The 12,538-nt window shown below is 35.5% G+C and overlaps 1 pseudogene; it reads left to right on the top strand.

The window, feature by feature from the left end:
* The first annotated feature begins 10,562 nt into the window (after nt 1–10,562).
* On the top strand, nt 10,563–11,589 carry LOC103677656 (annotated as a pseudogene).
* The last annotated feature ends 949 nt before the right edge of the window (nt 11,590–12,538 follow it).

Genomic DNA, 12,538 nt, shown 5'->3' with positions numbered 1-12,538 from the left:
TAAGAAAATAACAACTGTTGAATTTGTTCAATCAGAACATGATGAGAATAAAGCCAATAGGGAACAGCCAATCAAACCATCAATAATTAAAAAGAATGTATGAATCTCTTCCTACAATTATGATGCATTGAATATGGCTGTGAGGCCCAATAATGACTTGTGTTTCTGACCTGGGTAATCACACGGTGATGATGCATCAGAGTTGGAAGGATATAACCTTTGGTATGAATATGATTGAGTTTTAACCACACTGAATTGTACATTTCTTCATATTATCAACGTATTTTAATTGACTATACAGTGTTGAAGGTCCAGAAGTGTTCATATAGAAATTAAGTAATATCAACAGAACGTTTTACTGATTAACATTAAAAAGTAGAATTATATTGGGGTGCCTGGGTGGCTCAGTCAATCAAGCATCTGACTCTTGATTTCAGCTCCAGTAATGATCTCAGGGTCATGAGATCAAACCCCGCATCAAGCTCCATGCTCTCTCTTCCTCACCCTCTGCCCTTCCCCACCACCCTCTCTAAAAAAATAAAATAAAATAAAAATAAAATAAAAAATAAAAATAAATAAAATTATCAGAAAGACTGTGGTTATCTAAGGAATTTCTGGAGAATGCGAAAAAAGACGTCATAGGACAACATACACAGTATCAACATTTGAGGCTCAGAAAGAAAAGTAAGCCCACAAAGGAAACTAGGAGACATGAGATAAAATTTTAGGAAGAAAACAAAACAATACTAGAGATGGAATTGCATGGAAGCTCCTATAAACTAAATGTTTGTGTCTCCCTTCCCCCCTTCTTACCCATAATTCATATGTCGAAACCCTAACTTTCAATGTGATGATATCGGGAGCATTGACCTAGTCGTTAGACAACCAATTCACAAAATTTAGACCTTAAAGTGGAAAGCTGGTATTTATGACTTTGTTTGAGGTTAGGACATGCAGGTTGAGTTGGCTGTTGAAACTGAAATTGTATTGTATGTCACCAAATAATATCTTCTAAAAATGTGTATGCATATATACTAAATCTAGTTGCCAATAAAAACCTAAGTGTCAGGAAGACGAATATAATAAGAAAAGTGATAGTGAGTTGTTGAAGAATTTTAAACTGCATTTTTATTACTATGTGCCTTGTATAGGACCTTTCACTATTTTAAATATTTATGGAAGTATTTATTCCTCATTAGTATCATGGAAATTTTATTGAAATATTCAAATTAATGTTCCAACAGAGGATATTTTCAAGGCATATTAAGGGAAAAGTATCTTTTCTTTCTGTAATTCTTCTCTTAAATCTAGGGTGTAAGGGAGGAGATTTTAAGGCAAGATTGGAAATATACTTAAAATTCTATACATCATGTATTTCTTCCCATGGGATTTAACTTCATACTGGAATGGCTTTACAGATGAGTGACCTATGAAATTACAGAGACCTATGCTTTGTGTTAGTTTAATACTCTGTTTTCACCACTTTGAAATTCTTTATTTTTTTTAACAAGAGACTATATATTTTCATTTGGCACTGAGCCCTGAAAATTATGTAATCTATCCTGACTCCATCAGTTCAGAGATGTTTTTCTTTATTTACTCATATGTCTTGGCCCCTAAAATAGTAAGTGATTATAAGTAGGCATTTAGTAAATATTTGTTAAATTAAATTGCACACTGCAGGCTCAGATAAAAGCCTCCAGCTGCATAGTGATGGCTAACCAGCACCGTCTCCATTTCTAGTCCTATTTTAATAATATGACTTTCTTTTCCTCAAAATAAAGGGGTAGATGAGTATAATATCTTTGAAACAATTGATCCTGCCTTGTTTATTAAAATCTAAAAGTGAAAAATATACTGTTTGGATTATAGAGAAAAAACACAGGCTGTCTTCTTATTTAGAGAAGAGTGTTCTTCTTTATTTAATTCAACAACACAATGAAGCTTTAGAAACATTATCTCATTCTGTCTTCTTACATGATTCATGTTTTTAATTGGTGGCTGTGTACTTGAGTTTTCCAGGATCACATCATCAGATTTAAGCTTTGTTCTCTTTTTAACTCTCTTTGACAGTTTCCTTATACTCAAGAACTTGACTAACTATTTATTAATACTACCAAAATTTGTAACATCCCTCAATAAACTCTAGACAAATACATAAACATTCTACTAATATGTTTGCCTAGATGTTTCATAGACACCCAGATCTCAGAAATCCAAGCTTTATTTATTTTCCCATGTGCTGTCTGACTCCATTAAACATACACATACTCCCATAGAATTTTGTTTGCTGGTTTATATAAATATCTATCATTTGGTGGCAATTGAATATCACAGATGTGTTACTTTCCCAAAACAAAAATTGAAAATTGAAGTTTTTCAACTGAAAAAATTAAAGTAGAAAATATTTCAAATTCATAATTATACCCAGAATGATTCTTAAGCTTACGTATTTACTGTTGTAGAATCTCCAATAGTATTTAGGTTGAAGAATCAAGAATGATTAAATCTGAACTCTTTTTATCTTTACTTTTGTTTATTATTTATAAACATAATTATATTCATATATGTATCTATAACAAAAATATATATGTAATTATAAACAATAATAAAAATAATAAATAATACTTATCTTTGGACAGACCATATAACTCTGAAGAAGAAAGCATAAAATCTTATGTAAAGGATAATCCCGGATGTATCTCTGAACAAGAGGAAATAACAGGGAACAGATTTACCTTTCCACATGAAACAACTAAGTTGTGGGGATAAATGCAAAATACTATGCTTTCAAATCCTTTTAAAAGGTGGTGACAGTTTACAGCAAAATGCATACACACACACACACATACATACATATACACAATTTTTGTGGCACTAATAAAAAAATCCAGAGATAAAGTGCCTGAGAACAAATGGCAGAAAAGCCAAGAGAGGATGAATATATTCTGCTCTAAATTAAAATTACAAAGAGGCATGAGGAAAGATTTAGAGTGTACTTATATGTTCATTGTCTTGATTTTGATGCGTTTTCATGGGTGAATCTAATGTCAAAATTTATAGAATTAGTTCACTTTTAACTATGTGTAGTTTAATCACATGTTAATTATTCAATAAAGGATTTGAAAATGTCAGTAGCTAATTGAGGCTAGGTTATTAAATTTGGAAGAATGCTCTCAAAGAATACTTCTCACTGTCGTACACTGTTCGTATAGACATGTGAGATCTCACTAACTTCATGTATGAGAATGGGACCCTTTAAAATAGGAATTTATTTTTATTTGCTTATTTTTAAATGGCAGTTTAAGTGTTGTATTTGGAATGTAACCTACTTGCATTTTTCCAAGAACTTTTCCCACCGTGAGATGTGACGCCTGACACCATGACTCTATCACTAGCCACACCCGAAGGTAAGAGGGTTAGGCACCTGATCCAAAGGGTGCCATTGAGAAGTTTGTTTTCTAAAGTTGTATTTGGGGTTGTGAAATACGTGTGCTTCTCTCTGAATGCTTGATTTGTGGGCTTCTATAAACAGTTATGCACACAGAGAACTGGAGAAAGCTAGCCTGCAGAGAAACGGAGAAGGGAGGATATGCTCTGAGAGGACCTATAATAGGGTGTCATTCAGCACTGCAAAGAGGACTGAGTCACATCTGCTTGGGATGTAATTGCTTTCCAGTTGCTAGTCCAGTCTCAGGAGTTTAGACTGTATCTCAATGAACTGTAACTTATTTCTATTTTTTAATAACATATATCACTTTTCCTCCCTTCTCGCTCTCTTTCTTTCTTCCTCCTTCCTTCCCTCCATCCTTCCTCTGTTCTTCCTTCTGCTCATTTTCTCTGTATGTTTTTTCCTCTAAATAAGATTTAATAGAGTTTCTATTATTTGGAAACAAAAGATCCAAAAAAAAAGACTTTTAAAAATTTCCTGGAGTTCATACCTTTGATTTTGAAAGTCAATTCCCTTTACTTATATGACAAGTAACAATTACATCTATTTGTGAATATATACATACATATACATATTTCATGAAATGCATAATTTCAAGTTATAGCCATTCTCCATCTCAATGTCAAATATTGAAATAAGAAATTGCACCATGGATTCAGAACACTGAGACAATCACTAAATAAAACCTAGTAAAAATGACCTGGGAAAGAGCGTTTTTAAAAACACCCATCATGCAGAAATATATGTGTTTTGTTCTTTCTCACTGGGTTGTGATGGAAGAAAGGGAGCAATTTGTTTTAAGAAAGCTGAAGAGGTGATTTATGTCGATTCTAGACCAATGTGGTGAATTCGGTCCTCAATACTCATAGACCAGCCTGTGGTCAGTAGCACAACCTGCTTGGCAAACTTTGAGGAAGCTGAAAAGGCCAATGTTCGACACTTTTTGTGCAGAGAACTGATTTAATCTTTGCTTTTCTTAGCAGGTGTTGACACTATCATTTTTATTAGGAATTTGATGAAAACATATTGGATGACCTTTCATACATGCTGATGTATGGCCTTTTTCCAAGCCTTTTTCCCTTTCTCCCTGAACAGGATTTGAGAAGCTATAAGCTACCGCCCAATTTCAGCTTTCTCTTTTATGGATCTGTCCCTGAGGCTACATGACAGTTTTGCTGAAATTGAGCCAATGCATCTCAGATGATCACACACAGGGTGGTCTGTCTGCTGCTTTCACTTTCCAAACATCCGTGACTACGTGAAATTGTTTTGTGTTGTGCTAAGAGTACCTTTTGCCTAAATGCCTGTGGCTTCCCTATCTTACCTTATCCTTCAACAGCTGTTTGGGATTCTCTCCTACTGCCATTGCCACCTTTACTGCAAGAACAATCCCCACTATTGAAGATTCTTTCTTCTAATCCTGCTTGCTAAGTGACTCGGCTGAAGGGCGGGAGCCTTATCTTTTTTTTCATCTTTATATTCCTTGTATCTTGTAAAAACGTGATGTTTTGTACAAAAAGAGGCACAGAATAAATGCTTGACATACTTTAATGAATTCTTGATTTTGGATATGAAGGGGTGAGGAATCATTTTTCTTCCCAGCTTCTTTTCTATCTCTCAAAATTCCTGGTGAGGAGCAAAGAGGATTCAGGATTCACTGAGATTTAAAAGGCTCATTCTTTCTATGTATGTTTGACGATCACCTGGTTAGTGTCTGAACAAGTTTGGCAGACTATAAACATGAACTAGAATGTACTAAAAAAAACCACACAAGAATTCTTTGAGACAATATGACCAACTTAACAAAGATTTGGAAGTTAGAAGACCCAGATATTAAACCAGACTCTGACAACAATCTGTTTTGTCTTGACGTATCCTATGAACATAATTTTGGTATATCCTGTACAATTTAGAATCTCGCCACAAAAACGCCCACTAAAACTTTCTGGGTCCACTCTTCCTTTTGGAATAGTTTCCCTTATTCTAATATATATATATATATATTTTTTTTTCTCATAAAGGCTACTTATATAGCCCCCATTTAGCCTCAAAGAAAAACCATGCTTCCTGGCATTAGAATGACAGAAAAATTCGTAAAGAACAGATATTTATATGTCCACCCTTAAACAGTCTAATATATATATTAATATGCACTAGGTTATTATAATTAATTAAAACAGTGTTATAATGTAGGGAAAGAACATTAAATATACAGCAAGAATATGAGAGAAACCAACTTCAAAATTTTGGACGTGCTTCTAAAACGGGATGTTATGGAAGTTTCCCTGAGGAAGTGAGGTGTTTGTTGGTTCTGACGAATGAGTTAGAACTGGCCAGCAAGGTGGACGGTATGCTAGGGAGATGAATCAGCATGTACAAAGATTATCTGTGGCTAAATGGAGCATCTCAAAGATAGTCTGCAGCTCTGGAGCTCAGAAAAAAGAGAGAGTATGGAGTGTGATGAGGTTGGAGATGTAAGTGGAGGCCAAGCCTTGCTAGACTTGAGGTCTTCTCATTAGCAATGGAAAGGATTGGAGAGTTCTTAGCAAGAAAATGACATGATGAAGTTACGTTAAAAGTAGAGAATACACTGGAAAAGAGCAAGAAAAAATGCAAAGAGATTACTTGGGAGACGATATAAGTAAGCTATGTGAAAAGTGCCAGTGGCCTTATACAAGAGCAAGGATGGTATACCGCAGGGGATATTTCCCAGCTCTTTCCCCAGTTACCTATTGAATGTTATCTATTGAATGGGTCCTAACTAATGGTTTTGAGCAGAAGGGATATGAGCCACTTCCGGGAGTGATTAAAAAATCCAACATGTACCCTCCATGCTCTCACTGTTTTACCAGCATGATCCAGATACAGTAAAGTCATAGGAAGCACAAGGCCAGATGACAGATGGAGAACCATTGCATGAGAGGGAGCCAACCACAACCAGGTATATTCTATCTTGGAATATTTTCTGAATGGAATACTTTTTTTTGGTTTGAGCTATTACACATTACAGCAATCTAAGTACTCCCACTATTACAGATATTTAGTGAATGTTGTGCAATAGGCAGGACTCAGAAATTGTTCGGTTGGACTTGGCAGGATACAATCATGTGTGCAGAGAGATTAAAGGGCTCCGGAGGCAGATTATTTGGGTTCATAGCTCATCTCAGCAACTTCCTAATTATGTGACCTTGAGCAAGTTACAAAATTTCTCTATAAATCACTGTAAGTCTTTAAGTTCTAATTACGTTAATAACCCAGGTTATGGAGTGGTGAAAAAGAATACATGAAAGTATATAAATAAATAGGAATATCATCAAGTATATAGAAAGTATCCTGCACAAGAAGCTAGTATCACTTATATCAATATATTAATGTTTTATTAATATAACATTGATATATTGGACATTGTTATCAGCATCATTAGAGGGGAATCTGATTAAGAGATAAAGGTCACAGGGAAATTCTTTGGAGTCTTACGTTGGCTCTGCCTTTAGATAACCAAGCAGAAATGTCAATAGGCAATTGAGACGTAGGGGTTTGGCTCTCAAAAGAAAGGTGTAGAATAGAGATAGAAACTTGAAGTATTTTGTAAGCATTTGATCTTTAAAGGAAGGTGTATGGATGAGTATGTCTAAGTATATAGAAAAGAAAAAACAAAGAATTAAGTCTTGGGCTGATCTTAAGGAATTAGAACATTTCATGGGAGAACTAAGAAGGATTAGTTTGTGGGGGACCTGAGAAAACAGGCCAGAAAGGTAGAGCTATTGTCACAGAGGCTAAGGAAAGAGGTGCGTTGCAAGAGAAAGGAAATTCTCATTGATATTAAATTCTGCTCAGGGGTCCAATAAGGTTAATTACTTGATACTGGTTTACAGACTTGATTTGAACCTCAGTTTTCAGGTTTAAATAATTTCTTTCTGATTCTTCTCTTTAACTGAAGAATTATTTAGTTGTATTTTATTTTATTTTTTATAGACACATAGTTTTATGATTGTTAGTTTTTAATTTATCCTTTCTCATTGACAACTAGTATTTTATATTTGGTCATGAAATATGATACTGTTTCTTTTGGATTTTCTTTCAGGCTCCCTTGGGGTAGCATTATGACCTGATATGTGCTTAATTTTGTCAAGTTTCAAGTGTGCATGATAAGAATAAATATAGTCATATTGTTGGTGTAAATATACAGCTATTAATTCTAGCTAATTACTATTTCTTCAGATCTTCAATAATTTTGCTTATCTTTTGTCTGCCGAATCTATCAATTTTTGAGACACATGTGCTACAACTTCCAACTACATTTAATGAATTATATTGCCCTTTTTTCATATACATTCATAGTTATTGTATTTTAGTGAGCAGATCTTTCTTTTACCAGTATTTAAAATCCCACTTTTCCCTGATGATTTCTGTTTTCCTTGACTTTGTTTTTCTCTCATATTAATTTGTTATCCCAGGTAAAATCCTGCTTGGATGGGAGGATGAAGCAACGATACAACTCAGTTCCAACAGCTTCTCTCGCAAGCTCACATCCGATGTCTCACACCCATGTATCTCCCGTTAGAGGATTCTGCCTGGCAGGGAGCTCTCTGTACTTCTTGCATAGATGTTTCCTTTGGTTGTGCTGTTCCATGCTGATGGGCTCAGGAACGAGTGTCAAGGGCAGGCTCAGTGACGATGCCCTTTTGGTTATAACATCCTCATAAAATAATGTCAGTGTCTCCCCTCACTGAATCCAACTGTCTGAGAGCTGGAGTTCCATTGCTCTGCCTCTCAGTGGTGAAAGAGTGAAAAAGGAGGAACTTATTGTGATGTGAGGGTCCAAAATTTGCATGACAAAAAGTCTCACCCCTCAGGTTCCCATAGATGACAGTGGTCCCTCCACTTTTCTGGCCTGCCATTTTCTGCTTCTGTGACACTTCCATGTCTTTAGTATTTTTTCAAAAATTTTATTTGAGTATCTCAACTCTGTCAGTCTCCCACTTACAGCATCTCTAGGGTTACACTGGAAAGAGGGAGTCAGCAGCCCATATTAGTTTGTCATCTTATTAAGAACCAGAAGTCAATTTTGATATACTGTAGAAATCTAATTCTTCAAACTGACAAATTGATATTTAAATCAGGTTATTGTAATAATCCTCAAGCAGATTGCATTGCAGGTGTCTAAAAATCTTATAAATAACCTCTTCTAACAAGCAGTATGCTGTATATCATCCAAAATGAGAAAGTAAGGATACGTGCTTTAAAAAGTACACATTTAAACTTTTACTCAGGTGAAATATGCACAAATACCAGGCTTCAATGCAGATGTTGGCTGGGGCTTAGGTTACTGTTAGGCCTCAAGGTACAGGGACTATACTGTTTTTGTTTCTGATTCATTCAATCTATTACTGAAAAGAAAAACAAGCAAACAAAAAAGTAAAACAAAAACAAAAGATAGTGAAGAAACTAAAGACATTCATGTAGCTGCAAGGTTATTTTCTGACCAGCCCAGTTTTAAAGAAATATATATAAGACATCAGTTTGTGATGTAAAGCAAATAAAAATTTAACAGCATGGGTTTTAAGAACAGATTCAAGAAAATCTGAATTTAAAATGACAGAGGAGTGCAGTAAATGCTAAAATACTTCAAAAAGTTAAAATAAAATAAATGTTTGTAATACAGGGAGTTACAAAATATATGAGTGACATCTACATAAAATATTTCAAGCTCATCTTTTAAATCTTCTGTACATAGTGAGGAGACACTAAATTATTTTAAGTACAGATATATTTAGAAAGATAACTGGATCTATTGTGAAAAGTTTGACTAAATTTCACTTTCAGTTTATCCTATTAGATAATTTTTTTAAACAAGGTTCCAGAGGCTTCATAGGACTTCAGCAAAATTTGGGTTCACTTGTTCTTTTAAAATACATAGTCAATTCTTGATTATTCTTGATTAGATTATAAATTAACTGAGATTAAGAACTAGGCTCATCCCATAGACAACTGGATTCTATTCTCCCATTATGTAGGTTTTTCCCTTCTATTGTATTAACTCCCGAATCAATATCTCTAAGTCCAGAGCTCTGCTAAAGTCTGGACCCATACATACAACGTTAGCTGAACATTTCTACTGGGAACACTCATCGATCTCCAAAACCCAAGATTTTCCAAACTGAAGTTATTATCCTCTTTAAAAACTAGTGCCTTCCTATAAGTTTCCTGTTCTTGAAAAATGAATAGTACTGCTACCCACTCTGGCTAGAAATAAGACTTGGTTTGAGATCTGTCTCTTTTGTTCCCTACAGATGACTAAGCGCCAGCTCTCTACAAGTTTTTATTAACTATTTATTATTGTTTTAGTCACAGGGGATATTTTCAAATACAATTATTTGTATGTATCATAATAAACCTTTAGCAGACATCATTTTTCCATAATGCAACCATTTTCTATAAATATTTCACTTTTCGGAAGGAAATGATTTTATTCTTTTCCATTCAAATGTCATTATAATACATGTGGCCTGAACTCAAGTAAAAGTTTGAAAGCATCTGCTCTATCTGTGCACACAACAGGGGGTAGAACTCAAATGAAAAAGTGAATTCATAGCATGCTGTGTCATGATATTATTAGACTAATTTTAGTGACTCATTGTACTCATTTTAAAAAATATTAAATAAAATTGTGCATAAAAAAGTTATACTTAAATGATCATTATTATCAGCTTTATATAATGAGTGTTCTCTTTAGGTATCATGTAGAAAGAAGTTTCTTTGCTTTAAAATGTAAAAAAAAAAATAAAAATCATTCTGAATTGCCTAAATAACTTTTTAACAAACTCATCAAAGTAATTACGACCTTCTAAATGTTACTGAGGAAGTTCTGTTCCCTGCTACCACAGGAAACTTGAAGGACATGATGCTAAGTGAAATAAGCCGGTCACAAAAAGACAAATACTGCCTGACTCCACTTATATGAGGTACCCTAAAGTAGTCAAAGGCCTAGAAACAGGAAGTAGGATGGTGGTTTCCAGAGGTGGTGGTGGGGGAGGGGAGTTGTTCAATGGGTTTAGAGCTCGGTTTGCAAGATGAAAACGAGATCTGTTGCACAACAGCGCGTATAGCTATGGCGGCATACTCTACGCTCAGAAGTGGTCAGGGTGATGAATTTTGTAAGATGAATTTTGTACTACAACAAAATAAGAAACAATTAGAAAATCAAGTAAAAAGGGGAGCTTCAGGAAGCGGTGGTTCGCGGCCCTCCCCCCAGCACACGCCCAGGTCGGAGGGCGCAGCCCAGGGTCCCCGTGGATCGCAAGGCAAGAAGCCCGGGCGACGCTTGGAAAACCGGTCTGCTCAAACCGGACGACTGCAAGATGCTGCCGCAAACGGGTACAAATCTTCGCTGCTTACGTGCGGAAAAGTGCCAGAGTGCGAGGCGAACCAGACCTACCGGTGAGGGAAACGCACGTGGACGCCTCTGCAGAGATCCCAGATTTAAAGCAGGGCCCGAAAAGCGGGATGAGTTTGCCGAACTGCGGGATTATCGACAAGCAGAGGTGGAAAGATTTGAAGCTGAAGCAGTTGAACCTTTGAAAGCTTACGGAGCCGTTTTTAAAAATGGAAGGAGAGGACCTTGAAGCGACATTAAGAGCAAGGAATAGAGAAGCTGAACAGTTAACTCAGGAAGAACATGTTCAGAAACCCTGATGTTCGACATCCTATTTCACAGGCAGAAAGCGACTTGCGGAGAGTTGCGATGGATGCTATCTGAACAACTTGTCTTCTGGAGGAAGATAGGGAGAATTTTGAAAAGCAGAAAATAAAGGATATAAAGACCGTATTTTCAGAATTTATCATTATCGAAATGTTATTTCTTGGCAAAGCATTAGAGGTCTACACTGCTGCCGACCAAAACATACAACGCTTGATGAGGAGGATTTAGAGATTTTCCAAAATCTCTGTATGCACCAGATTCTTCATCCAGTTTCGATATCGTAAAAGCAAATTCAAAGTGGCCCCTTCAAAGATCACTGTCAGCTAAGCGTGTGTCTGGAACAGGACAGTTATCCACCTGTGCACTAAGAAAGGATCAGCAAGCAGAAGATGATGAAGAGGACAAAGATTGAGACGTTACAGAAGAAGAAAATTAATTTCCTTCCATGAACTTCACACTTCAATATTCATCTTAAATGACTTGGTGTGCAGAATTACTAAATTATAAAACTTGATACTGGCTTCATACACGTTAAACCTCAAAATGAAATCCTACTGGATATGGAAATTAAAGGAAATTTATCCTGACCAGAAATTAAGGTTTTAAAAAATATTACACACCAATTGTTTCTTTTTTTAAATAGATTTTTATTTATTTGTCAGACAGACAGCACACGAGACCTGTAGGCAGAGAGAGAAGAGGCAGAGAGACGCCATCCCAGGACCCTGAGATCATGACCTGAGCCAAAGGCAGACGCTTAACCGACTGAGCCACCCAGACATCCCATCACACCAATTATTTCAACACCCAATCTAGCAGTATGTGGTTTTTGTATAGGTTCCATTTTTTAAAAAAGATGGTGTGCTTCAAAAATATTGCATATCAACACACTATACCTAGTTGAAGTTGCAATAAGAGTAGATGACAGGAAACGAGATCTAACAATTCCACCTGCTTCTTCTGCGCTCATCACCAAAAAAGGGTCTTTAGTCACTCTGATTAAATACAAATCCTATTCTGTAAAGCCTTAATCAAAAAGACAAGTTTTTTTCTTTAGCTTTGTTTTTTTCACTTTTACTACAACTTGAAGTTTCATTATTTGATACGTAATTTACTTTTCAACAAGACTGTAATTACTTTTGATTAAGGGTAACGGGACACTAGGATATCAGTGTCTTAAAAGCACTATAAAGCATAAATTTTAGCTTCAAAAAGAAAGGCACATTCAGCCTGATCTGGGTTTTAAAATGAAAATACTGTCATACTAAAGCATTATATGCAGTTCTATAACTTTTGGAAAGCTGTAATTTGGTGGGATGTTGCCTAAGAAAACATCAGGGGAAAACATGAATCATTAAAAGTCTATAAAAATTTTACCAAACCAC

Source organism: Ursus maritimus, unplaced genomic scaffold, assembly GCF_017311325.1.
Source record: "Ursus maritimus isolate PB19 unplaced genomic scaffold, ASM1731132v1 scaffold_10, whole genome shotgun sequence".
NCBI lineage: Eukaryota > Metazoa > Chordata > Mammalia > Carnivora > Ursidae > Ursus > Ursus maritimus.
This window is presented reverse-complemented; position numbering and strand designations above follow the sequence as displayed.